The sequence below is a fragment of the Crocuta crocuta genome, unplaced genomic scaffold, assembly GCF_008692635.1.
Source record: "Crocuta crocuta isolate KB4526 unplaced genomic scaffold, BGI_CrCroc_1.0 scaffold25, whole genome shotgun sequence".
Lineage (NCBI taxonomy): Eukaryota > Metazoa > Chordata > Mammalia > Carnivora > Hyaenidae > Crocuta > Crocuta crocuta.
In genome coordinates, this window is record NW_027532015.1 from 1,963,192 (window position 1) to 1,969,191 (window position 6,000).

A 6,000-nucleotide genomic window follows, 5' to 3' on the forward strand; every position below is an offset into this window, starting at 1 on the left:
TCATGATCTCCCAGTTTGTGAGTTCAAGCCCCATGTCAAGCTCTTTGCTGACATGTCAGAGCCTGGAAGTCTACCTCGGATTCTGTGTCTCTGTCTCTCTGTCCTTCCCCTGCTCATACTCTCTCTCTCTCTCTCTCTCTCTCAAAAATAAACATTAAGAAAAACCCTCTAGCAGGAATGGCCCTTGTTCATCGTTTTCTCCCATTAATTGATCCATTTATGGCAGGACCGACATTGTTGGTCAATTCTCCAAAGGAACAAGATGGGTCTGATCTATTCTTACTGATGTGGTCAGGAGTGGAGAACCAGATCCCTCAAATCCTACAATTAAGTGTTATGTACCAAATTACGCCTTTGTTATTGTTAAGTGTCAGTGTGGAAGGGGGTTCTGGAAACAACCATAAAATCTAGCCTTAGGTTATCACTGCAGTCAAAAGAAGAGCACGAAAAAATATTTTTTCATAGTTTTCCATAAAGACTGTCTGTATTTACAGTGCCAGGCAAGCAAAAGGGAGAAGAAAATATGCAAGTGTACCAAGCTGCCTTGGAGACCCTAATAAGCCAATGAATGAAAACCTGCCTAAATCTATAAAACCTCATCCTAAAAGTAGGGCCTCAGGTGATGGCTTTCGCAGCCCTAAGCCACCTGGCCGTCTTTTCACAGGTGACAAGGCCTTTTCAGGATCTTTTGAAGGACAAGGTATATTCATTACCACTTTTCTTGCAGGGAGGTATTTGATATTTGCTCCGAGCCCCAAGGCCATGGTCAGAAGCCTAGGTCAGCTCAGGGAGACAATGGAATGATCCTCTGCTAAGGCAGGTCCTTGATCCTTCTGCACCTTCTCCTACTGATCACACCCATTCGCCAGCGTCAGAGAGGAAGTCTGCCTGACCCAGGCGCTCCCTTGGTGGTGTATTTCGGTGACCTCTCGTGGCCGCTAAATCTTCCTCAAGTGCACTCTGCTTTCACAGCCCTGGTATCTAGCACACTTTTCTGGCTAGGGTTTCATTCTCCTCTTTGCTCAGAAGACACTGTCCCAACAGAAACGGCTGTGGGCGTGCCCGGCACAGTGAAGGCACAGCAGTTAAGAGTTCATGCTTGAGAATCTGCTGATCTAGGTTGGAACCCTGAGAACAACAGCACCCACCTCAGTAAAGACCACACGGCACAAAAGGCACAGATCCAGGGCCCAGAGTAAAAGCTCGCAAAGTGTTGGCTGTTATTATTCTACTGACTTTGGCTCTCATCCCTTGTCAACAAACCTGCCCTACCTCCCCTCCGTCCCCAGATCTTATCCACCCTCTGATCTCAAATGATTGAACTGAGGGCAGCTCTCACGTCTTGCAGAACTCATTTGATAACCACCACGTTGCTTTGTCTTAACCTTCCTTTGATCTTCATGTATCCTTCTACAGACCCGCTTCTTGTCGACCCCCCTAGCGTCGCCGCCGGTGGTGGGTCGTTTCTCAGTTTGTTCATCTTCCCTGAAGCACCGAGCACAGTCGGCTTGGCCACAGAAGGCTCCCAGCCTGCTGCGGCTTGCCTCGATTCACAAGTTGCCATGGGAAGGACAAACCCTGGGACTTTGGAATTTGAGTTGGGGCCATTCCAATTATTTTGGTAGAGATGATTTGAAACTTTCACACCAGGTCATGCAAATCCTCCCTTCTGTGAGACTGTATATATTTCTAACGTTATATTGTGCCTGTGGTGTTATATAAAGATCAGTATTCCCACCAACTTCAAAGCAGCTCGCTGCTTGAAGCAGCTCCATGGGGGCATTGAACAAGAAGAGAAACAGGTTCCACATGTTCGAAGAGTCTCATTTAACCAAGGCCATGGCCCGTCTCCTCTCAAGGGGCTTTCCCCTTCATTTGTCTTATTTGTGTTGCATAGAAGACGCAATTCACTGTCTGCCAAATCATCATTTCATGTATCTTCTAGAATGGTCGGGAAATTATCCCTTTGTTTATGATTGAATGGAAGGAGAAGACAGAAAGCTTCGTCTTCAACCTGTGGCCCTTCCATACAGAAGATGCTTGGTCAAGGTGTTTGATTCTGACCCTAAACCACGGTCTTTGCTACCTCACGTGGGCTGACTCGAGCTAGTGACAATGTGGGAAAGATTTGCTTTTCAGTAACCACCCCCACGGGACGCGTAGGTTCAAGAGCTAGAAAACATGCAACGTATCACAGCCTGGGCAAAGAGAAGCGTCACCCTGAAATATACATGACTAGAAAAATCTGCGGAAGGGGAGCAGGCTACTCTCCAGAGTGAGACAGACTGACTCTTAAAGCAACCCTGGGGTTTCCAAAAGGAACTCACAGGAACTTTCACACCAGGGCATGCAAATCCTCCCTTCTGTGAGAAGTGTATATATTTCTTAACATTATATTGTGCCTGTGGTGTTACATAAAGATCAGTATCTTTATATAAGATCAACTACTTAGTTGGGACAAGGCAAAACCAAGTTCCAGATAAAAATATCTAAAAAATGTGACTTCACTTCTGATACCCCAATATTGGCATAACTTCCTACCATCAGTGTCAGAGACCACCACATGGTCAGGGAAATACTTCCCTTTGTAACCAACTGATTGCTTTTGTTGTCAAAATCATGCAGCTCCAGGTAAGATGTCGTATATTCTGCCCAGGCCTGTTCTGATGGGTTTCTGTGGATTCGATGCAGGCGTGGTCCGCCCTCCAGTCTCTGCTTCTGCCCAGAGCCTGAAAAGTCAGCTTACCGTCTGTGACAGTTACTTCTTCGTCGTGACCATTCAGGGCTCCCTCCTGGGGGCTGACCTCTTCTTCCTCAGCTAAGCCATTGGCAGTAGACAGCTGCCCATTCTTCTGTAGGAGCTATAGGGAAAACAAAACCATGTAAACTTCAATGACAATGAAGATTTATATCTTTCATTAATCTGCATGCCCTGGCTACCTTACAAAAGGTACTAGGAGCAGAGCAGATACGGCTTTGTATCTGGGCAAATGTGCGCACCATTCCTTCATCCATTCACTCATCTAAATGCCATGCATAATACACACACCCAACATTCCAGCCCTATCGAAGATACAACAATGAGGAAGTCGGGTGTGGTCTCAGCCCCCTTGAACTTACAAACTACTATCAAAAACAGACTTTTAAAAATTATTTTTTTCTTTAAAACAATGTGTTTCTTTATGTTTAGATGCAGGTTATATATTTGACCAGAATACACCTCAGTGACAATATGACCTTGTCAGCCAAAAGGGCAGACATGTAAATAAACAATTATGGAAACTGTCATGGTGGAGAAAACCAAGTCACAATAAACAGAGGACCCCCAACCTACGGGGTGTGGGGAGAACTGGGGAGTACGAATAAAGCTGCAATCCAAGTTCCCACATGATGGGCGTATGAGAAAAGGCACAGGGGCGGCAGAGAAGGGAGGCCAATCAGGAACCCCATGCTTCGAAGACCAGTGTACGCAGAGACAAGAGAACAAAGAAGAGATGTGTCACACGTGCTTTTCTGAGTCAGTGTTTTTCTTCAAATATCACTAAAAGGGACATTTGTCCTGTAACCCAGAGAATAACCTATGCAACTGATGGTTTCAGTTACAAAAATAGTAGACACGGAGATACACCTTTATGTTATTATTCTTTTTTTAAACCTGAGACTATAAGTAAAACGTTTTAAGGCGATTATAAAAATAGCACAGTAACCATGAGGAGCCTCAGGATTTCAACAATGCTTTACAGTTCGTACACGATTCTCAGTATATGAAAACCAACATAAGCAGGTGCTCTTATTTCCATTTCACAGCAGATGACGCCAGAACGTGGTGGGATCACAGCCGGCGGCGTCGGCGGGCGCCAGGTCTCACAGCTCAGACAGGGGCACCCCAGCCTGACGGAGCGCTCCCCACCCGGAGCTCCCAGGGTTTTCCCCAACACCGCAAACCACAGAAGGACCTGCTGTGGTGTGCAATGACAAAATGCCACGAAGAAGATTCCACGGTCCTCAGACCTGTCTACCCCAAAGAAATCTCCAAGCCTGGCATCCCGCTTGGCATCAGTCCATGCTGCTTATAGGCCAACGGAGCACAGCGGACAAACCACCGGCTTTGGTCGGATCTTTGAAGGGCGGGCAGGTTCAAGACAAGTCAATGCAGCAGCCTTGAACTGAGCTAAATTGATTTCACCTGGCTGTTCGCGGCTCCCAGCAAAGCCGTCCTCCAGCGGCACGAGCTGCCTGCTGAAACAATCCCACTGTACTTTACTACTTACTCTACAGATGGAATGGCTGGCTTCAAAATGCCCACGCTGAGTCTACTATTAAGAATACTCAGATTACATTTCCACTTAAAGTCTTCTCTTTAAAAAATATGAAAGATAGAAGTCATAAATGAAAACTAAAGACAAAGGCAGGGGGGTTGGGGGGAGGTCTCCCCAATGCCCGTTAGCAGAAATGTCAGCGTTTTAAGAGTATTCAGACTAAAATATCACTGGTTACGTGAACACGTTCAACTCAGATTAGATTAATGACGTGAAGAAGAGCCAGGAGGGAAGCAGGGAACGTATATTATTGTAAGCTACGCAGAAACCCAGTGGATCTTAAACCTAAAAAGCATTGACCTAGTCACCATGATGTGCAAACTACATGGGCAACATGAGAAAGCAGTGGGGTTTTTTTGTTTTTAAGTTTATTTATTTTGAGAAAGAGAGAGAGAGAGAGAACGAGTAGGGGAGGGGTAGAGAGAGAGGAATAGAAAGACAAAATCCTGAGCAGGCTCGATGCTGCCACGGCAGGGCCCTACAAGGGCTTGAGCTCACGAAACCATAAGATTATCCGTGACCTGAGCCGAAACCAAGAGCCGGACGTTCAACAGACTGAGCCACCCAGGCGCCCCGAGAAAGCAGTTTTAATGCCTCAATTTTTCAATGCAGTAAATGTTGGTCAATTGTGCCCCTTGTTTAGGAACCAGAAGTTTCAAGTTTTACAGAGTTTACAGTCCTACAGACATTCTATAACTCCTGAAAGAGTTCTCGTAATTCTTTATGAATCGTCAAACTCAAGCTATCTTTACCCAGAGCCAAACTGAGTGTCTTTAAACGCAAAAGATCTATAGGAAACAGGCACAAACTTTCCTCTACTCGTAAATGTTCCATACATATAAGGAAGTACATTAAATGACATCAGATGAGTCTTAAAAACTGACATTACTTGCCAGCCCTCCTTATATCCAAAGTGTGATAAGTTACGGATTATTATTTCCCGTGACCACAGGACACTGTCTCTACTTCCAAAAGGCACTTGATGGATCGACTTTGGTACCAGACAATATATGAGAGGGACGTTACCGAAACTGAGTTTTGAGCCAATTTTGTTACATGCGTAGCGTGGGTCTCAAAGCAAGTGGACCACCCAAGCTTCCACCCCCAGGGGGATACCCCAGTGAGCATTCAATGCCCAGGACACACTCCACACAAAAATGGGATTTCATCCCTAGCCATATTCGGATATTTCTACCATTCTGTGGTTTGCTTAGAGATGCTGTTTACAGCGTCTTGTAGAGGGAAAATTCACTTTTGTCTGTGACAAAAGTAGTGTTTTTGTTTTCCTTTTTTCCCATCGCCAACCATTTACATAATTGATACTATTGTTAAAGGATCAGGGGCTTCTGAGAATTACCAATAAGAAGGTCACCTCAAATTGTAAGAAACCTAATCCACTGTTCCTTAACATTTAAGTCCTTTCTGTCTTTTTTGTGTATATATATTCATATAAGCATTTTTTCAAAAGGGAGAACATATGCTTTTTCATGCCTGATTGTTTTATAACATCGTGGATGCATTTCGTTGTCAATAAACACATAATTGAGTTGTCCTCGGACATCTTCCCTTTTGTCTGTAATTCAAATGCCCACGGAACACAAGGAGTGATTTATCAGTGACACTGGAGGAGGCGATCACACAACTTAGTGACATGGGGGAGGGGGGGGGGGGAGGGGGGAAG